At 45.6% G+C, this 22,862-nt stretch overlaps 1 long non-coding RNA gene across 2 annotated transcripts; it reads left to right on the forward strand.

The window, feature by feature from the left end:
- The first annotated feature begins 205 nt into the window (after positions 1-205).
- On the forward strand, positions 206-22,206 carry LOC123618698 (uncharacterized). 2 transcript variants are annotated; one of them, XR_012501039.1, is made up of 5 exons: positions 206-1,577; positions 2,160-2,417; positions 2,976-3,141; positions 7,408-7,502; positions 13,819-22,206. It is a non-coding gene; the product is annotated as an uncharacterized LOC123618698 (long non-coding RNA). The 2 variants fall into 2 exon arrangements; XR_012501040.1 differs by having other exon boundaries at positions 14,950-22,206.
- The last annotated feature ends 656 nt before the right edge of the window (positions 22,207-22,862 follow it).

Genomic DNA, 22,862 nt, shown 5'->3' on the forward strand with positions numbered 1-22,862 from the left:
GGAATGAGCTCGGGGACTGGGGCTTGAAGGGGAGGTGGGTAATTCACAGGAGGCTGAGAAGAGCAGATGTTTGGTCATTAGATGTTTGCCCTGCCAAGCAGGTAAGTCTTTCAGATGAAAAAGCTCTTGGCGGGGGCGGGGGGGGGGGGGCAAGGTGTAGCTCAATGTTAGAATGCACGCTTAGCCTAGCTGGTGTGAGGTACTGGGTTCAATCCCAAGTACTGCCATTAACATAAATAAACCTAATTACCCCCCCCCCTGAAAAAAAAGCCACAACAAACAAACAAAAACAATTTTTAAAAAGGTGAAAAAGCTCTCCCTGGTTGTAGCTCTCTTTCTGGGCCAGACCCCCTATCTAAACTCTTTTAAGCAGTTAAGGGAGAGGTAAAAAGCTTTTCCTGAGTCTCCTGGGTCTTGATTGCTTTCAGCTCAAAACAGTCCACATGCCAAAGTGACACATTTTTGGGTTGCCTATTTAGCTCCCCTTCAAGTTGTTGGTTCTTTTCCCTCTACTTTTAGAAGCTCTTCATATTTTGGGGATGTTAGCCACTCGTCTGTGATATGTTTGTCATTTTACTTTGCTTATAATAATGTTTTTTCTTATAAAAGATTTTGCTTTTACATTTTTATGTAGTCAGATCTATTCATCTTCTCCTTCAATGGCAGCTGGATTTTTAGTCATAGTTATAAAAGTCTTCTCCACTCTCAAGTTATAGAGAAATTCACCCATTTCCCTCAGTACTTATTACATGGTTTCACTTTATATTTTTTTAACATTCTGTATGGACCTTATCCTTTTGTATGCTATGATAAATGGACCATTTTTTTTTTTCATACAGAGTTTCAAATTTGATATTATTAGCTCCCTCCCCCAGCCTCCCTTCAGCTTGCCTTTTCCTGGACATTTTATTCTTTTCTAGGTTTGCCAAAGCTGGACATGGATCAAAATAAACATCTTTTTCAACTCTCGGTGTTTGCTTTCATATTGCTGTCTATTTTTCTTTCCTGGACTCTGTGATTTCTGCACAATGTTTTTCCAGCAATTCAAGGGAGTTATGACCTTTCGGGCTTCAGGAAGAATGGGCAAAAGACCTGTCCAGAGAGTGATTCAAGCTGGAGCAGGTTGTGCAGATGCCTGGGAGGGCTGGCTCTGCTTGGGGGTGGGGTGGAGAATGGCTTCCTGGCGCTGGGTGGGGGTTGGCGGGCATGTGGGGGGAGTGAAAGGATGTTCACATGTGTGGGACATTCAGCTCAGTTTTTGTTGGTGATCCATGTTTCCTGTTTCCACCCACCTCCCACTCTTGTTTTCCACATAAGGAAGTGCTTTCTAACTGGAGATGAATGGCATCAGAGGGAGGAGGAGAAGAGGGCAGAAGGAGGATGGAGTCCGGAGCTGGACCCTCTCCTCCTGTGTGCTCACACAGAAACCAGGGCAGATTCATATTGTTATACCACCTCCTGTTGATTAGCTATTTTCTACAACCAAGAGCTAAATGCTTTACAAGGGATGAACCACCTAATCTTGACCTGCTAGTCGGCTATGGTTGTTATTCCCAGAAAGGAAAATAAGCTCAGAGGTAAGGTTGCTCAGTTGGTAAGTAGCAGGATTTGAGTTTATAACACATTGAATTCCGGGCTCAACACTCCTAGGTCTGTAGCCTCCATAATGAAACGTTCACAGAGCCCTGTGGTTCTGCTCACTTTTCCATCAGGGACTGACCTGACCCACTTCCCCTGCGGACGCCCACGGAGCTCAGATGTGGGCAGCGTGGTTGGCTCTAGACTCTGCAGCCATCACGCTGGGTTGTAAGGCTCTGTAGCTGGGGGACAGGCATGTCATCTCTTATTCCATTGCCGGCACAGTGCCTGGTGCATGGTGGACACTCATTACATATCTGTTGCTGACTGAATAGATGAAAAGAAGGGGGAAAGGAATGTGGAGAGGAAGGGGCAGGAGTAGAGGAGGCTCAGGGGAAGAGCGGAAGATTTATGGGTAAAGCAGTGGGGCTTGAGGGTGCTGGGCAGGTGGCCTGTGTTGCTGTCTGTTTAGAAGCACATAAAAGGGGTTACTTGCACATCAAGGGTGGTTTCAATTTTTTTAGCAACTTGATCAGTGAGAAAATGACTGGTCACCTTCTGTCACTTATCTCTTTTTTCAGATGTAGTTTGTTTTCTGAACATAACATCTGATGGAGCCAGGACCTGCACAGAGCTCCCCTCTCTGCCTTTGAATGGGCATCTCTTCCTCCAGCCTTCAGATTTTGAACACTTCCATTCCATAGCCAAACCTCAACCCCGCTTTCAACTGGAAAACAAAACAAACACACAAACAAAAGCCCTGACTGTCCTCGACAAACAAGCTAAGGTGCAGGAGGTGTTCAGCTCTCTCAGGTGGCAGAGAGCAGAGAGACTCCCAGGTTAGCTCGAGGGGTGGGCTTTTTGGAAGGCTACACAGGCGAGCAGGGAAAATAGCAAATGGTGTCCGCAGGCCTTGAGGAGCACCAGAGTGCCATTCAGGATAAACCGGCCATTGGACAGTGTGGCCTGGCCGAGGGGGGAAGCTGCAGTCAACGAGGATACGGCAGGAGCTCTTTGAATTCCACAGCCCTTCCAGGGCCTGAACAGCAGCCCTGTCTCCACATCAGCTCCAAACCCTGCTCCGCCTTCTCAGCTCTGTCTCCTCTGTCTCTTCTTTCTGCTCCAGTACCTCAGCTTCTACAAGCTGCCTGTTTTGTTTTGTTTTCTTTCTTTCTCTCTTTGTTCCTTTCTTTCTTTCTGCTTTAGGGTACAGTAAAATTATCATTTGGGGGAATATTTCTCTTTCATGAGAGAAAACTTTAACAAAAATTTTTTTCCATTTTTAAAAATGGAGTATAGTCAGTTTACAATGTTTCATCAATTTCTGGTGTACAGCATAATGTTTCAGTCACTCGTATACATACGTATATTCCTTTTCATCTTCTTTTTCATTATAGGTTACTACAAGATACTGAATATCGTTCCCTGTGTTATACAGTAGAAACTTGTTCATCTACAGAAAACTCTTTAATGTATCCTTTGCTTATATGAAATTAAGGCAGAGTCTGAACTGAGAGGCTGGTCAAAGAGATGTTACATTGTTGAGCGCAATGAAGAGAAAGGGTATGTTCCCTGAGCAGAGAGATGAGAACTGTGAGGAGTGGGGTGCTCTGGGGCAGAGATCATTTTAGGAACAGTCATCTGTGATACAGAATTCTACCTGTAACAGAGCAGGCCCCATGGGGCCTTCCCAGGGCAGACCCTTCCTCCATACCCTCAGCCTTAGCTCCTCTCTAAAGTACCTAGATAGCACCTGATGCACATTTTGTGACTTGTTTTACAAAAGTGAAAACCCCCCACCAAATGGAAGCTAACTACTTGAGGACCATGAGCACACAGCCCCCAGGCCTAAGGATTCATAATGTTAATCCTTGTGATACGTTACCTCACCATCAACCAGAGAGTTGTGCACGAGCTGATCACATACTCCACGACCCCTCTCCCTCACCTGGCCTTTAAAAATGCTTTGCTGAAACCCTTCAGGGAGTTTGAGGTTTTAGAGAACGAGCCACCTGTCCTCCTTGGACTGGCACTTTTACAATAAATGCTGCTCTTTCTTTCACCACAACCTGGTGTTAGTAGATTGACTTTACTGTGCTGGGCCAGCAGACCCAAGTTTGGTTCTGTAATATACCTTTTCCTGTGTTCTGGGCTATAATTCTGTTTCTTGACTGGCTTATCCATGGTTTAAGCCTCCACTGAGTTGATGCCTAGCCCATTGTCAGCTTGTAAAGGAAGGGAGGGGCTGAAGAAGCTAGACCCCCACAGGGAGACGGTGAGAGAAAGGAGAAGGTGATATTGACCAGGAAAATGGTGGCACTTCCTGGATTAGGGCTCTGGACTTCCTGCAGTTGTAGAAAAGTGGGAGCCTGAATTATCTGACTATCAAAAGAAAAAGCGATGGCCAAAGGCTGAGAAATTTGTGGTCTTCCCTTCCACCATGTAGAGCCACTATTTGCCCCCAGTGCCTGCATATTCTTGTCTCTCTGTTGAATGACTCTAAATCCCCACCCTCTACCTAAAGCAGCCCTACTAAATCCTACCTTTCCAAATATCCTCCCTTTCATATGTTCTTCTCCATCTTCTCTGCCTTCTTCCTCTTTTCTTCACTGCTTCCCAACCTCTTGCTCTCATTCTTCAACATTTTTCCTCTTTATTTTTTTTTTTCCCTCTTTCTATCTCACCATCTTTGGTCTTTTCTTTTCCACCTCCCCCTCTTCCTTACCTACTTTCAGACAGCTCCTTGCTTTTTCCTTACTTTTCTTTGCAATGGCAACTTATCCCAACCCCTCACTATACTAGAGGGTGCCAACCGATGGCCTGCTGCCTGAATATCTGCAGAAACATGTAATTTGCTAACAGGATGTTTATTTAAAAATATTGAATGCACTCCCAACATTTAAAAATGGGAGATTGCACATAAAAATCCAGATTTCTAGATTTTAAAAATTCAGACTACCTGGCATGGTGGGGCCCACATTCATTGCTGGTGACAGTGGAGCTGGATGGCAGCTGTCCCTTTCAGGTCACTAGAGTCCATTTGGTGTCCCCAGCCTCCCTAACACTGAAGGAAAATGTTAATTGGCATTTATCATTTAGCTTGAACAGCTGTTTTTCCTCTAGCAGAGAAAGCTTAGTCCCTACCCACATGTTTACTCCAAAGTGGGAAAACAAAGAGACAGAAAGAGCCTTGTTTTTCTCACCCCTAGCATGCTATGACGTCATTAGCATTTCCTGTTTTGCCCTGGCAGGCAGTTTGCAACCTTTGCTATAGACAAAGACTCAGGTCTCTGTCTCCGGCTTTTTCTCCCTCTCACCTCTTTCTCCATTGTACATCCTCCTCCCACCTTCTGTTCATATGAAGATTAGTATTTAATGCATTGCTGTAAGGTTAAATAACTTCAAGTCCACTACTGAAACTGTTTCAGCCTTCAGTCTTTCAGAAAAGGTCTGTGAAAAAACATTGTATTTTTACAATAGTGTTTTGTGTGTGGACCTAGAAGAAGGTGAGCGCAGTTACTTGATCAAGAATCTATTACTCACAGGGAACTATATTCAGTTTCTTATAATAACATATAATGGAAAAGAATCTGAAAAGAAAAAATATATATGTATGTGTATGTATAACTGAATTACTTTGCTGTACACCTGAAATTAACATTGCAAGTCAACTACACTTCACTAAAAATTAAAAAAAAAAAAGAAGAAGCTGTTAATCATCTTGCTGTCTGTGTCAACCTATTCATGTGGATGAGATCTGAGAAACTCACTGAGCCAGCCCAAAGACAGCCTTCTTTTAGGGTCATTATCAGCTGGGGGATGGCATTTCCTTAGTAGTAACAGAAACCTGAAAAAAACAGTGACATAAACAAATTAGGAGAAAATTTTCCCACATTTAAAATGACTCTCAAGGACAGAAAGGGCCTCCTAATAGCATAGCAGGAACCTGGCTCCCTCCAGCCGCCTGAACCATCATCTACAGGGCTGACTCTGTCCTGCATCAAGAACCTCATTGCCTAATTTATTTTCCTCCTTGACACTTAGACATTCTGACATACTACATACATGTGTCTACTTGTTTATGATCTGTCTCCCCCAACCAGCCTGTCAGCTCAGTGAGGGTAGGGATTGCTGTCTGTTTTTTTCATGCTGATTCCCCAGCATGGAAAACAGCATGTCTTTGTTGAGTCAATGAATAAATGCTCTTGGGGTGACTGCTGGAACTCAAACCAGCACGTTTGTGTTTCTGGCAGGGAGAAGTAGGAGAGGAAAGGGCTAAAGTGGACCCAAGCCTGGAGGGTGGGTCTAGAAGAGAACTTTTCTGCAGGTCCATTCAGTCACTTAGGCTGGCACTCCCTTGGCCAGAACTCTGTCACACAGCTACTCCTTCCTGGATGAGAGGTTGAGAATAAAAAAAAATTTAAAGCAGAGGAGTATTGCTAATCGAAATAAACTGGGGTTCTGTGAGAAGGAGGAATGGGAGAAGGGAATTCGGGACACCGCAAGGTGGCTGTCTGATGCCCTCTCTTTGAATGCTTGGAGCTTCAGAGATCATCCGTGAGGCTTTTCACCAGGGCCCTCTGCACATAGGGAGGTCCCAGCTTTCTACTTTATTTACTCTGTGAGTAACATCAGCTTCCTTGAACTTCACCTCACTGTGATTCCTTAATTCTATACTTACTGTTTATTTGTTGGGCTTCTAAGATATAATTGCAATATAATTCCAGGAATTGTGAGTAATAAGACCCACCTACCCCAAGTCTGCCAACTGTCCCATTTTTAGGCATTATTTTTCTTACTGAAATATTCAATGGCTTAAACCTACCCTCCAGGCCCCCATCTGTGTTTGTGCACACTGCGTGCATGTGTGGATGTGTGTGTGCATGTGTGCGTGTGAACCTGTGTCCACACACCAAAAAAAGAAAAGGGAGGAAGCCTCTCCATGCCCCTTCCTTCTCCCTTCCAAGGCTGATGTTGTCCGGAGCCGGAAATGCTTTGATGCATAGAATGCGGGCCCGTGCACCCCAACAGGTAACCAGAGGTGCAGGGAGAGCTGGCCCTGAAGGCCCTGCCTGTGAGCTCATAAAGGTGATGTGTAGGGCTGAATTCCAGCTGGTGCTCATCTCCCTTGGCCTCCCCGGCATAGTGTGTGGGCTGTTTGCCTAGACGAAGGGGCCCTTTGTTGCCAAGCTTGTATGCCTACGGGCTGCCTGTGCCCAGAGGAAGTGCCTTTTCCTATTTAGTCACCCTGAGGAGGAGTCCTTAAAATGCACACAGAGGGTGAGGGTATAGCTTAGTGGTAGAGAGCATGCTTAGCATGCACGTGGTCCTGGGTTCAATCCCCAGTACCTCCATAAAAAAAAAACAAAAAAAAACCAAAAAAAAAACAAACCTGAAACAAATAAAATAAAATGCACACAAAGTCTTCCTGTGGGCTGGCTGCCGCCTCCTCTCCTGTATGCAGGTCAGTAGATTTCACCCCTGCTTGTCTTGAAAGCCAGGGATCTGTGCATCGTCACTGAACCACCCACGTACCCGTCTCTTCCTTCTTTCCTCCATCCAGTCAATGTTTGACTATGGAATGAAAATAAGCTGAAGACAGACACCTTCTGTTCTTCTCTTCAGACCGACACCTTCTGTTAGGAAGCCATCTCCCTGCCTCCCCAGACTGCTGCCGTGAGTGAGATGCAGCCAGTGCCCACGGGGTCCAGCCTACGCTGTGCTCCACTGAGGGACACTCAGGGAGGTCCCAGCCTAGCTCATGACGCATTTCCTAATTGCCTCTGCAGGTGACTGACCTCAGCCTTCCTCATTTTAATTCCATTTTAGAGAGTGACATCTTCTGATACCAACATCAAACTGGGATGAGCTGTTTGTGGAGCCCCACGTGCACTGGCCGCTCCTTCCAACTTAAACCTGTGAAGGTATGAAATAATCCAATCTTAAAATGCACAACGAATAATGAAAGTACTGAATAGTTAAAGAGCAGACTGGTTTTTAAAAAATGACAGGTTAGCCCGTGTATCAAATTAAGTCTCATAGAGAAGCTCACTATATTAAAAACAACGAAGGTGGATCTTCTGGGTGAAGAAGGCGGTGGGGTGGAGCCCTGCCCACTGTGTACCTGTCCAGATACTCATCAGAGCCCCTCAGGCATCTGGGTAGCTCTCTAAGGGTCGGTTGAACATAGTTTGCCAATACATAGGGTATTGGAAAGAACCCAGGCTTGGAATTAGGAAATGGTGTGAGTTCTTGATTTGCTACTAACTCTCTCAGTGGCCTGGGGCAAGTGAAACCACCTGATCTCTCCCCGTCAGCTTCATGTCACCCACAGGAACAGGAGAACAAGTCATGTAGGTGCCTGGAGCTCAAATGGAGAATTACTCATATATCCCCTCCTCCTCATCTGCTCAGAATGTCCTTTCTCAGCAGCCTCCTCCATCTCGTCACTGGGCTGTGTACCTTGACATACTCTGGGAGGCAGAGCTGGTTGCCACGTCAAACTCCCTTATCCTCCTCTCCCTCAACAGTGGCGCCTCCTCAATCCTGTCTGGGTGTCCATGTGCTTGAAAACGCTTCCTTAGAACCCTTGCATCTAGAGGTGGCCACGTGACTATTTGGCTAATGAGTCATCAGCAGAATTTGACTTGGTGGGGCTTTCAGGAATTCAATTGCTTTTCTGATTGATTTAGGGGGAAAAAAAAGATAAATTCGGTTGCAATATGCCTTTTGTTGTTCTTTTCTCTTCTTTTTTGCCTGAAATGTGGACGTGATGTCAGAGGCGGGAGCAGCCACCTTGCCCACATGAGGTGGAAAGATAGACATAAGGACATAGCAGGAGGTTAGATTCTTGGTGACTTCTTTGAGCAGCTGTGTCAGCCCTAGCTGTCTGCTCCAGTCTCCTTGAGTATTTTATAAGAAAAATAAACTCCTAATTGATTAAGCCAAACACAACTTCAACCAGGACACCTTCTCTCTATGTTGTTTTGTTTGGAGCTTCAGTAAACAGTGCCTGATGTAGTCCTGCCTTAAAGTGCTGCTCCCCCAAATTACTTCCTAGATGCAAAATCCATAAATATATACAAGAGGTGCCCATGTTACCCACTCCCTTAGGTGCTGCCAGGGCCTCTGGGAAACCAGACTCAGCCCCTGCTTCTCTGTGGGAGGACTGGACATAGCATCTTTGAGCTCCAGTCTCCTCCTCCATCATCTCAGGGAACTGGTAACTTCTTTGCAGGCATGATGTGTTAAAAGCCCCAACCTCATCCCTATGCTTTCCACCAGAAATTAACACATTATTGTAAACTGACTACACTTCAATTAAAAATAAAATGAAATAAAATAAAACAAAAACTTAAAAACCCCAACATCATTAGCAATTATAATTATTATCAGCATTCCTCATGACCTCAGGAACTTCAGGAATGCCTCAGGTTTTTCAGGGTCTTCCCAATGGGAGTTGGGAACATTTGCTGGTGAGCTCACCTCGGGAGGTCACCAGACCCTGAGCATTTTTATCCTCATGAAACCTCACTTCCTTCACTTAAGATAGAGAACTAGAAAGAGTGTTCTCACTTACTTACACCTGGGATAGGTAGGTGGGAGGTACCCACTCAGGCAACACGAGGGACAATAGTCCACCAAACTGGGAGAGATGGGTCAACATAGCAACAATCTCTTCCCTAGTGAGCACTGCCCTCCTTGGGGAACTGGCTGGACGTGGGGTCTCGGAGCCACTAAGACCCATCTTGCCCATAACAGCGAGAAAGGGAAGTTCCAAAAGAGGTGGAGTCTAAGTGGAGGTCTTTGAAGGGAAATGGGGCAGTGATTTTGCCTCGACTACCCACCTCCTTATAATAATAATGATAATAATGGTGTTTTAATAACCTTTCTCCCATGACCTTGCTTCTCACTATCTCCCAGGGTATCTCTATAATCTCAGTATTTGACCCTAGCTACAAGGATGTTTCCTATTAGTCTCTATTTTGCAATTCTCTTAAGATCTTCTAAGAGCCTTTTGCCATTGGTCACTCTTTTCTCTCTAGTCCTTATGTGTCATCTCTCTTTCTTGCTTATTTCTGTCTTATACTCACTCTTGAAATCTGTCTCAGAAGACTTTCTGAAGCCACCTTGGATGGAGACGTTTTCCTTCTCCCCAACCCCACAGCTCTTAGTTCCTACGGCTTCTGAGATCATCAGCAAACCAGCATGTGCTTGCATCAGACTTACTCCCTGCTCCACCCTTCAGATTCCTTAAGGCAGGAATTGTCTTGTACTCAGACCTCCCTTGGCACATTGTACTTGCTTGATAAGTATTCATTGAATTCAACTGAAAGTTCCAATTTGGGAAGAAAGGACAGACATACACCAAGCATGATACATTTAAAGAAAGTGGAGATCATTTTCCTTGGGAAAGACCTCTGCCCCCATTGGTACGGGACAGGAAATAAAAGTCATGGCTAAAAACCACCTGCTTGGAGAACACTTTTCTTTAGGAGAAACGCATGTTATAAAAGAAGTCACCACCGCCTCTCATTGCCTTTAATAAGGAAGTTCTGAATAACTCTTTCCTGGAGACCCACTGAGTCAGAGGTTCACACCTGGTTAGGTAAGAGGAGGGTGTGATCAGAGAAGAAGTGATGAATGTGGGTTTTTGTTTTTTTTTTTTTTTTGGCTTCAGCACCCAGCATCAGCTATTTGTATATCAGAAATGCAAGTTTCCAATTGTAGAATCCTTGCTATTGTTCAAAGTGCTTTCATACACGTGCCCCAACAGGACGGTGCGAGTTTAGCTGTCTAGAAAAGAAACTTGATGGAACAGGTTCAAAAGATCCCTCAATTCTTGCACTGGAAAAAGACTCTTTTCCAGGATGGGAACATGGCAGGAAAGGAGAAGCAGGACCTCCCCGTTCTGATAGTGTTAGCATGGAGACGTCTAGCAACCAACTGTATATGAACATCGGAAGCTTTGGAGGGAGAGAGTGGGCTGGAGAGTAGATTTCAGAGTCATTGTGTGTAAATGGATATTAAAGAGCTGACAGTGGGCAAGGTCACCCTGGGAGGGTGTGAGGAGGAGGACGGACTGAAGATGGAGTCCCAACACTTAGGTGGTAAGGGGAGGCCAAGACCCCTGATGGCCAGGGAGGGACAGCTGAGAGGTTAGGAAGAGGTCAGCGAGGAAGTCATTATGGAAATCAAGGGAGTCAAGGCCTCTGAAAGAGAGAGAGAGAATTAATCAACCCCAAATTAAGTAGGGTTTCTGCTATAAGATAAGAACCAAAATGAGCCCTTTGGGTTTGGAGAGGGGCAAAGGATGAGATGACTGGAATCAAAGTGGAGACAGGAGGTATATTTCCGTGGTGCTGAGAGAGATTAGAAGTAAGGAGAGTGTGGCAGACACGGAGGTGCACCGACGATCACCAGCTGTCAGCTCCTTTGTGGTCCTCCTTTCTCTGGGCAGTTCCATGTGGTGACTGAGCAGGGCCAGGGTATAAAGATCTGGCTGTTTTGGCCTGACCTGTCTTTGCTCTGATAGGTGATACCTGCTCCAAGCTCTCCACGGAGTTATCTGAGGCTTTGCCAGGCCTGAAGCCCAGTGTAACTCCTTCCTCTGCCCTGTCCTGCTTCCTGGTCCTTCGCTTCACAGGTGTTGATTCCTAACCAGCATCTTGCACCCCAGACTCCTTCCTGGCTTCTGCTTCTAGAGAACCCAGCCTCCGACAGAGAGTGGTAGAAATGAGTCTTTTGAAGAGTTTACTGAGAAGGGAAAAAGAAGATAGCAAAAGCAAAAATGAAGGCTTCTTTTTTCCATTTTGTTTCTTTTAAGAGTAGGAAGAAGAGGAAGGAGGCAGTGGAGAGGGGGTGTGTGATGATACTGGCAAGAGAGAGGATGATTGACACCATGTGGTCTCGGGATGAAGAGAGAGGGTAGAGTTTAAGGCCAGGAAGAGTGAGCTGAAATAAGATGTTACCTGGTCTCTGAGACTGAGGCTGAAGACATACTAATGGTGTGATCTAGAGTATTTGGGGGTTGGTCAAGGAAGCAAAGAACAATCTGCCCAATGGCTTCAGTTCCAGCCCTGGGAGATAAGCAAGTACTGAAGGGATGAAGGGAGAAGTCCTTGAGGTTGAGGTGAATGAGATGCTTTCCCCCACAGTGAGAGAGGATCTGGGGGAGGCAGGGCAAATTTTAGCACAGCTGGAGAAACCTTGGGCAACAGTCATTTAACAAGAAGATGAGATCTTGGGACAGAGAGCAGAAAAATCCACTTCATCCTGTTAGAATCTGTTTGGTCTGTCCAGACGGATTTTGGGTATTGATTTTGGAATCCAGTGAGTTTTCTATTTCTTAAAACTGTGTGCCACCCACATATTTGCTAAACACACACACAAGACACCATACAAATATTGAACAGGGCAGAATCAAGCTGTGAACCTTCCAGCTCCTTGGGATGGCTGTCATTTGATCCGCTCCAGTTTCTCCCAACTGTACAATGATCTAGTCCATATGTCTCCATCTGTTCCAGAAGTATGTGATCTGAGATGTCATGGAATGCCTTAATCAAATGCAGACCCCGGGTTATTACACTGCCTTGTTCTGTCATTCTAGAACCCTGACCAGAGAGAACATGACATGAGGATTTTTTGGTGTGACCTGCCCTTGCTGAGGCCTCCTGAGCCCCTGGTGGACACAATTACTTTTCCTTAGGGCTCACAAAATATCTTTCTGTATCTCATTTAAGGATTTTTGCCTGAGGTCATTGTCAAGGCCACTGATAAGTAGTTTTTAATATTCACCTTTTTTCCACCTTTGGAAGTCAGAGCTATGCTACCTCCCACCTTCGAACATCTCTCTGCCCATCCATGATTCCTCAGATTGTTGGCAGGGTTGTTTTGTTGTTGTTGTTGTTGTTTTTAAGTACTCTAGCATGGAATCCATCCAGACCAGGAGGTTTGAACATACTGGGAGCAGCTACACTTTCTCTTAAGTTCTCTTTCAGGCCTTGGGTTCTGATTCTGCTTACCATGTTGTTCCACCCTAAAAAGATTCTGCTCTCCCTGTATCATCTGGAAACAGGCCACAATTGACCACAAGCAAAGGGACCCATTCCAACTTGTCCTTTTCCTTCTGTCATAACTGGTTTCACCTCCAACCAAGACCAAATTTCCTTATCTCTCCCTGCAGGGATCCAGACACCATCAAGTTCAATGTCCTGGCCCTTATGGAGTGAGTGAGATATTCTAATAGGAAAACGGGAGGAAAGTAAAAGACAAAAAGGGAATAATTCTAAAAAAGACACATGCACAGTTTTTTCCTGCATTGCAAAGGCCCAGCTCCAGCTCACCACCCCTGTAATCGCAGGTTTCTAATTTATTTGGCCACCAGATGGCATAGCTGAGTGCTTTTTTTTTTTCCTTTCTAAAGCAGGGGAAGCTGCCAGCCTAAAAAAATCCAACAAACAATATTAGATAATCAATGCTGAAAAGCTCCACGTGAAAGCACCTTCTACTTGTCTGTTCTAAGTGATAGTTGATATTTTGACATAGTTTCCTGTCCATCAAGGTACATAAAAATCCCTTTCTTAAACTTTAAATTCCTAAGACGGGTCTCTTGACCCTTTTCTTCCCTGCTTGTATAGAAAGCCCCCAGGAGTGAGAATTGGAAGTGGGTTGTCTTGACCTGCATCTGACACGTACTTCTCTTTGCTATAAACTCCTCACTTCTGAGCCATTGAATTTCCCCGTGGATGAGAGATTGAGGAATTAGTGCTAATATTAACATCATTGGACTAATAAAACATGATCCCACTCTGTGAAGAGAGGGGCTGGCTGTCCCGTGGGGGTCTGAGGACAAGTAGACTTGGTCCCTAGTATTAGCCTGTCCCTTTTGGTTGCATCTGGCATCTGCTTGATCTGATTTGGCGCTTGCAGGGTTTGAGTCCAAGCTAAGGGGTATCCAAGGGTCAGCTGTGGGTCTTTGAGGCCGAGGAGGTGGGAGGAGGAGGCATGAGACCAGTTATGACAAGAGGGAATTGAGAAAAGTGAAAACACTCGGTGCTTGTTTTGTGCTTCTGTACATTCTGAGCCCGGGGAATTTTAAAGGACTTTTCCTAATACTTATCTTCGATGGATGGAGCCCTTCATTCAGTAAATATCCCAGGCACTGTGTAGGGGTTGGGGATAAACAGTAAAGGAAGCAGAGTTCCAGCCCTCAAGGAGCTTTCTAAGTTCATTTTTCAGCCCCACAGGGACAAGATGGAAATCCCAGGAGCAGTGCTTTGACCGAGGCCCCAGGGACACCCAGTGCCCAGATGTGTGGACGGAGACACAGCTCCCAGGGAAAGCACAGTTCCTTTAAAACTCCGTTGACCACAACGAATAAATCAGAATGGCAGACCTGCAGGATAATATCCTGACTCATTTCTTATGCAAAGGAAAACATTGAGGGGAATAAGCGAGGAGGGAGCAGCATAGTGGGAACCACGTTGCAAAACTGTAAATTGCTCCCTGGTGATTGCCAAGATCTTGATGATCAGAGAAAATGGTGTATGAGGCAGAGCAAACACACCCCTGTGATAAAGCCAGAAATTTCATCCCCAGGGAAAGATGCTGCCAGAGGCAGTGCCGCAGGGGTTGGGGAGGGTCAAGATTGTTACTTTTTTAATATATTACATATTCCTACTGATAATTGGAAAGTCTAAGCTCGTCCTACTTGCCGCACAATAAATCGAGAAAAGAGTACTTGGGGTAAGGAATAGCACCTTTATTCAGAGAGCCAGCAGACTGAGAAGATGGTGGACAGATGTCCCAGAGAGCCATGTTAGCCGAGTTAGAATTCAGGCTTCTTTTATACTAAAAGGGGACGGGGAAAGGCCTGGTTCTGGCCAGACTCTGGGGGGTTGTAGTAAGTTCTTCCTGCTTGCAGCCATTCCCAGGTGGGCCTGCTCAGGATGTTTCCTCTGAGCTAAACAAAGGTATTTTAGCTTCAAGTTCATTACCTGGGAGGCAGGGTTCCCAGAGATGGCCATTATGTATAATGTAAGCTTATAGGCAACATCCCTTTAGTGATTAAGTTGTAATAAAAAACAAAAGTTCTTCCCTATTACAAGACTGGTGTCTGGAATAATAGTTGAGAGGCTATTGAACTTTCTCAATGAGAGGTGATGAGCGTTTGAATGAAGACAGCTGCCAAGGGGAAGTGGGGGCAGATGGGAGACAGATTTCTAGGCAGGAAGGACCCATATAAAGACGAGGGAGAGGAAGATGACTCTGGAGAGAATAGCTAGGCCCCACAGTGTGCTTTCCTCCCACACCATGCTGCCTTGTCCTGTAATGAGGACCCCACTTGAGTCCAACTCTTCCACTTTACAGCAAAAGGAAGAAATTGAAGCCCAGGAAATGGAAACCCTCATCTATGGCCGAACTGCAAGTTGGTGGAGGAGCCCGAGCAGAAGCCAAGTCTTCCTTCCCTGATCCCACCCCTTCCACAGGTGCACCTTCCAAACACTCAGGCCTGGGCCACACCCCTCCAGCCAATCAGAATCCCAGGGCCAGGACCAGCAGCTATTCCAGGACTGTGCACAAGCTCCTCTTCCTGCCGTGACCTTGACCGCACACTCTGTCTGGACCACACTTCCCTTTTCTCTGTTTCATAACTGCACTACATAATTACCGTATGTTACATATCCCTACTGATAACTGGAAAGACACTGAGTGTTTAGATGGAGACCTATGTGGAAACAAAGACCAGAATCCTTCTTCAGGGGCCCACTAGTAGTAATAAACTAGAACTGATTTGCAAACACTTTATTGAAACTGCAGGAGAGGGAGGCCTTCGGAGGCTGCTCTCCAGTAAGAGAGGGCTGATGGACAATCATTGTTCAGTCAGCAGTTACTTTGGTAAAATTGATCATCTCTTTATGAGTTTATTTTAGTAAAAGCAAACAATATTTTTGAACATAAAAAATGAAATCTTAAAAAAATTTTTATTTAATTGTGGTAAAATAAGGGAGAGTTGGTGTAGCTCAGTGGTAGAGGGCATGCTTAGCATGCACGAGATCCTGGGTTCAATCTCCAGTACCTTCGTTAAAAACAAACAAACCAACCTAATTACCTCCCTACAGGAAAAAAAAAGCCAAAAAATAATTAAACTTGTAAAATACACAGAACATGAAATTTACCATCTTTTCTGTTTTGGGCGGTACAGTGCAGTAGTGTTAAGGACATTCACACTGTGGTGCAGTCACCACCTCCCTCCATTCCAGAACTCCTTTCATCTTGCATGACTGAAACTCTGTACCCATTAAACAACAAATCCCCTGTCCCCACTTCCCCTCGCCCCTGGCAGCCACCATCCTACTTTCTGTCTCTATGAATTTGTCTACTCCATGTACGTGGAATCTTGTATTTGTCTTTTTGTGGCAGGCTTATTTTAGCTAGCATATTCTCAAGGCTCATCCGTGTTGTAGCACATGTTAGAATTTTCTTTCTTTTTAAGGCTGAATAATACTCCATTGTATGTATAGACCACATGCTCTTCTGTTCATCCATGACTGGACACTTGAGTTGCTTCCATCTTTGGCTATTGTGAATAATGCTGCTATGAACACGGGTGTATAAATATCTCTTTGAAACTCTGCTGTCAATTATTTTGGGTATATCCCCAGAGTGGAACTGCTGGATCATATGGTAATTCTATTTTGAATTTCTTAAGGAACCACCACACTGTTTTCCATAGTGGCTCCACTATTTTACATTCCCAGCATCAGCGCACCAGGGTTCTAATGTCTTCGCATCCTCACCAACACCTGTTATTTTCTGTTTTGATAGTAGCCATCCTAATGGGCGTGAGGTGGCATAAAACCCTTTTAGAACATGGGTTTTCTAATGGTTTTGATCTCCCCAGCCCCTAACTTTGCATAGAGCCTTAAGTTCCTTAATCACAGTGTTTTTGTCCAAGGAGATTTTTAGGACCATGACCCCCATGATTAGAGAAGGAATACTCTGTTGTCATTTTGACAATCTTTACCAACAAGAAAAATAAACATTTTAATTTATTTTAATTGTGTTTCATTATTAGTGAAGTGGAACTTTTCGCTATAATGTTAACTATGGTTTCTTTGCTGTGAGTTGTGTCTGAATTCCTCACATGGTACAATATAAAGTAGAAATAGCTGCTGAGTGCTCTCTGTGTGCTCGTTACTGTTCTAAGGGCTTTACATGTAGTAACTTGGTTAATCCTGACCCACCGCGAGGCAGGTGCAATTATTACTGTCATTTGATGGAGGAAACAGAGGCACAGAGAGGTCAGTGAACTTGCCCACAGCCCTACCCAGGATGCCTGGATTCAGAGCCTGTGCCCCAACTACAAAATAGACAATATTTTCCTATTTTATGTGTTTGATTTTTTTCTATTAACTATAAAAATGAAAAAAAAATATGTGGTTAAATTTATCAGTCTACTTCTTTCTTTTGTTGACCCATTTTTTTCTTTCAACCATCCTAGAACATCCTCTCCTTTTCATATAATAGAAAAAAAATTTTTGGTGCATTAGATGTTTTATATATGTATGTATTTTTCAAACAATCATTTCTCCCAGTCGATTTATTGAATGATATTTTTTGTTCCACAGTTTTGTGGTGGTACCATTCTGTTGCTTTTTATTTTCCAATTCCTTGTTTTTTTTAATGAACATTATACGTTCAATCATCTCTTTGAGGATTTTGAAGTCTCTTTCTGGTTGTTCTGTTCGTTTCACTTCATCTGGCATGAATCTGTCTCTGGAGTGTTGATGTTGCTAGCTGGCTTTCTCAGTGTTAGTTTTTGTGAATTTTGGAAATTTAGTTTCCAGGTTCATTTCCAAGTTTTCTATCTACCCTCTCTGGTTCCTCACTCCTCCGTCTCCAGCTGCCCCCGGATATTTCTCAGTGCCATGGGCAAGGTGAACCAAATAGGGAACTGCATACCCAGCAGTGCCTCTTTTGCAATATAAACAGAACCAGATCTCCAGCTTGTGTGGCCTCTTGGCTATGAATTAAGGGGCAGTGAGAAGCAGCCTCTGCCCCACCCAGAGGCCCTGGCTCCCTTCCGCGGAATAGCTGGTGATCAGGCCCAGTGGGACTGAGGAACAGACACAGGCTGCCTCCCCCAGCACCAGACACACTGGGCTCCCCGCCCGGCCAGACTGTCTCCCAAGGTGCCCGTGTAAGTTTGTCCCAGAAACCAATTCTTCCTGGAACTGAGTGTTACCTCAGGACAGAGAATGCCAGGCGTCATAACTTGGCCTTGCAGCAAACGAAGTCTTTCAGTCCTGCTTGATAGAGCAGATGGCTGTGCTAGGATGTTTGGCCTGGGCTGGACTTGTAGTTTCGTGAGGAACCTCTGGAAATGCCACCAGGGGGCACCCTTTCCACATCTTGGAAGTTCAGCCTCCGGGGTTTTGGTGTGTGTGCACACCTGACCTCGTTTCTGTATGATTATGGTATTGAATCAGGCCTCCATTTTCCCAGTTTACATAGTCAACTTCATCTCCCGCTGTGGCTCAGGTTCTGTCTGTCCGCATCACCGAGTAACAAAGCTCGTGAGTGGTCCCGAAGCTTTGGAGGTCCAGGCAGTGGGTGGAGAGGGATGTGGGGTGGAGTCAGTGTGGGGAGCATCTAGATTGGCTACACTGCCCTCCAGGAGGCACCTCCACTAGGATGGAGAGGCCTGGAAGCTGACAAATACTTCCTGCTCCCATCGGATGCTCTGGGCACCACAGGTGGGGCTGCTGGTGGTGCATGGTTTAAGGAGGCTCAGGGAAGATGCTGCCTGGGGCAGGAGAGAGTATCTGAGGAAGGGTGGTGGCTGACCCGGTTTCAGGTGCGCAGGAGAGGAACTAGGGAGCGCAGAGCAGGGTGATTGCTGGCTGGCAGAGAGTCTGAGCCGGGCAAGACATGTCCAAGGGGACCTTTCCAGCTTGAACTCTGCAAACACCACCAAACTCTGGCTCCTTGTAAAGCACCGCAAGCCTCCTGCTTGGGTCCAAACACTGGATGCCATTAGAGGCCATCAAGTAAGTCTGAAGGAATTTCAGGGTCTTCGCAGCTTTATTCTCAGGTACAGGCTGAGAAAAATACCTGGCTTTTCTAGAAAAAGAACCACGTTCAACATAGTGCTGCCTATGTTACAGGCAAGCGATGGGAGGAAGGAGGAGTGGAAGTGGTGTTGCAGGAAGTGGGGCGCGAGAGGATGGTCCCGTCCCAGATCTCAGGTAAGCCCCTGGGACACGCCCTGCCTAGTGAGGATCCTTGGCTTCAAAGAGGAAGGAATTCAAGAGCGAGCCACAGTAGAGTGAAAGCAAGTTTCTTCAGGGAGATACACACTCCGTTGACAGAATGCGGGTTGTCTCTGAAGGCAAGAGAGAGTGCGGTGAGGTGCAGGGTTTTAGTTTCTATGAGCTCAGTAACTTCCTATGCTAACAAGCGGGCAGATTATTCCAGCTACTTTGGTGAAGGGGTGGGGATTCCTAGGAATTGGGCCACCACCCACTTTTTGACCTTTTATGGTCAGCCTTGGCACTGTCATGGCGCCTTTGGGAGTGCCATTTACCATGCTAATGTATTACAATAAGTGTGTAATGAAGCTCAAGGTCGACTGGAAGTCAAATGGGCCTCAAGGTTTACTGGAAGTTGGGCCTAGTCGAGTTTTAACCAGTTTATGTCCTATCCTCAGTTGCTGTGATATTCTTTTAATGGTTGTGCCTGTCCCCTTCCCTCCTATTTCAGTGGGAAGAGCTGGCAGGAGGTGGGGGCCTGCTGATCCTCTTGTGGCTCCTAAGTTTCAAACACTAGACCCTTGAAGGAAGTGAATGGATTTGCAGCATAAGCCCGGCCCTTAGAAATGGAGACTGAGAGCAACCTCCTGGAGACTGAGAGCAACCTCCTTGGACTGGAAGGCAGAGGGAAGGGATGCAGCTGTGGACATTTGTGGGTCCTAGAGGTCCTTGGGGCTGAGCCCTGGGGGAGGGGCAGAAATGGCAGAAAGGTTTGTGGCTTGAGAGGGAGACCTCTGTCTGGCTTCTTTGAGTCCCGGTGTAGTCCTCCCCATGCGGGACCTCAGAGGCCTCAAAGCGGAGCCCTGGGCCTCAGCCAGAGATGGGAGAGAGCTGCTCCGGACACAGATGCGCCCAGGCCCCCAGGGAACATGCTGCAGCCTAAGCTGGAAACAGCCCCAACACCCTTCCACGGGACAGTGGGGAGGAGAGTTGTAGCAGATTCATGCGGTGGGTATTTCTCAGTGAAGAGAATAAATCATCCATGTGACAGTGCAGTGAATCTGCAGGCAAAAAGCTGGTGCAAAAGAGCACTAAGTGTATGATTCCGTTTCTAAAAAGCTCAAGTCCAGGCTACCCTTTGTGGAGGGAGTGACTCAAATGGGACTTGAGGGAGGCCCCTGGCATCCTGGGAATGTTTTTTTGTTTTTTGTTTTCTTTTTAATGGAGGTACCAGGGATTGAACCCAGGACTTCGTCCATGCTAAGCATGTGCTCTACCACTGAGCTATAACCTACCCCCACCCCGGGAATGTTCTAGTCCTTAATCTAGGTGCTGGTTGCAGGGATATGCTCAGTGTGTGAAAGGTCATTTGGATTTATATGCTTTTCTGTGTGAATATTTGTATAAAGTATTTTTTAAAAGATTTAAGTGCAAAAGATGAGACACAATGGAGTGAGGCGGTGGAATGTCTTTTATCATCTGTGCCCCCTTTGCTCAGCGCCCTCCTTGTGGGATCCTTGCTCTTGTTTCATCAAGAGAAGGGGAGGCAGGATAGGATTTAAGTTATGAAGGACTTTCTGCTCTTTCATTCCTGACATCTGCTGTGAATCAATATTCTTTTCGATCACCTGTTTAATGGCGCCCTGAATTGAACTGCAATTTTCGGCTCCTTCAGAAACTAAAATGGATTAGATGAGTTTGTGTTATTGAGAGCCCCCAATTTGCTGCCTCCATCAAATACTGGCCAGACTCTTGAGTACGAGCATTAGTATCTGTAAATCCAACGGTAAGACCTGTGGGCTGCTCACGTCAACCAGACAGACATTGTTGATCAAGTCTGAGGTCTTCTTTGTATTGTCTCTAGAGCCACCAAGTTTCACAGATGCCATTGCAGTGGCAGGTCTCAACTCACCTGGAATCACCTGAAAGAAGGAGGCTAATTCTATCCACTGCTGGGATTCAAGGTGGCTACACAACCTTTGCTACTTGTCCCATTGAGAAGTGGGGTCTCCTTGAATCTGGGGGGGTTCTATGGCTTTTTGATCAACAAAAATCAGTGGCAGTGAGGCCGAGTCAATTTCCAGACCTAGGCAACTTCCACTTTCTGTCTCTTGGAACAGTACCCTGGGAGCCCTGAGCCTCCATGCAGGAAGTCCAAAGTCCCTGAGACTGCAGGCTGGAGCAGCCATGCCCAGCACTGTGGTCAACCACCAGCAGAGCCCAGTTGTCCCCACCAAGGAGACAGGAATGTGAGGGAGGCTGTCTTGAATACTCTGGACCAGCCCATCTGCCAACTGATATCCCTGAGCGACCTCAGTCAACATCAGTAGGAGTAGAAGAATTGCTAAACTAATAGATAAAATCATGAGATATGAGGCAGTAGTTGATGGTTTTTTGGAGTAGTTATGCAGCGACAGGTAACAGGAACAGCTGAATCTTCACCTGGACCAGAGTCTTCACATCCATGATGAGCAGCTCCTTGGCTCCATAAGAATCCATCTCCTTAGCTCACTTTGCCAATGCGGGTACAAAATTTCCCAACTTTTCATTCCATTAGAATTCTTTTAGCTGCCAGGCTTGTGGCAGGATGATTTATTGTGGAATTATTTTTTTTTTGTTCTTGTTATACTATGTCTGTTTCCCTCATTTCTCTCATACTGAGAAAGTTATAAAGCTTTTGTTCCCAGTTCTGAGCTTCTGTTTTGGGTAGGCAGAGGGTGGGTGGCTGTTGGCATTTGGATTATGTGCAAACACCTAGGCTGAGACAGAAGTGTGCTGTGGGTGTGTGCTGAGCAGAGAGGTTGAGATTCTCTAGGATCTGGAAATTTGGTCCCTTCCCCCAATGAGTGGTGGAGACCCAGGCCCCTAATTTTTCCCAGAGCCCACCCAGGCTGAAAGATTGCTGGAGAATGCCCAGAGAGGATGGGCATGGTTTTTCCCAGCCAGGGTCTCCCGCCCGGAGACTCTGCTGTCAATGATATGGACATCTGCAAAGGGCAGTGCTGGGACCCCAGTGCTGACCCAGAGGACCCCAGGATGTGACAGCAGCCTCTGAAATCAGAGGGAGCAACAGAAACAATGGCTGCTGCTGCGGACTGAATATTTGTGTCACTCCAAAATTCACATATTGAAGCTTAATCCCCACTGTGATGGTATTTGGAGGTGGGGCCTTTGGGAGGTAATTTGATTAGATGAGGTCACGAGGGTGGAACCCCCATGATAGAATTAGTGCCCTTATAAGAATAGGAGGAAACCAAAGCCCCCCTCTATCTCTGCCATGTCAGGATACAGTGAGAAGGGGGACTTCTGCAAACCAGGAAGAAAATTCCAGACTGAATCCACCAGCACCTTGATCTTGGACTTCCAGGCTCCAGACCTGTGAGAAGAAAATGTGTGTTCTTTAAGCCACCTGGTCTATGGTATTTTGTTATAGCAGCACAAGCTAAGACAGCTGCTACTAGTTACTAAGGACCTGGCCCTGCTCTTGGGTTTCCTGGCCCTGCATACACCCCTGATATTTTACAGGCTCATGAAGAGAGGAGGGAGCCCCACTAATGACTAGGGTTGAATTTCCTCTCAGTCTGGCAGTTTGGGACACAGCAAATTCCATTTGATTGAGAAAAAAATAAGGAATGTGATATTTCATGTACATTTTATAAACCAAAAATGATAAAAATGCTTCTCAAGCCAGGCAGAACATTCCATGGCTTTCTCTTTATTGCATTGTGGGCTCCTGTGCCCATTGAATTCTTGGCATTTTCCTTGGCAGGATTTTTGTGAAATATCTCCAAGGTTTGGATTTTTTTTTTTTTAATAAAAAGAAGGGAATTGAAACAGAGGAGAGACTTGCTCAGAAAAATAAAACCCAACTACTTTTTTTTAAACCCAACTATTTTTGATGCATTCCCTGAATATTTGCTCTCAGAATTCTTTGCTTTTAATAAATCATGTATGGATCTTTAAGATTTCAATCTTTTTAGTAGACATCACATTTATGTAGTTTTAAATGAAAATGATATCAACAGGTAC

This window comes from Camelus bactrianus, chromosome 20, assembly GCF_048773025.1.
Source record: "Camelus bactrianus isolate YW-2024 breed Bactrian camel chromosome 20, ASM4877302v1, whole genome shotgun sequence".
NCBI lineage: Eukaryota > Metazoa > Chordata > Mammalia > Artiodactyla > Camelidae > Camelus > Camelus bactrianus.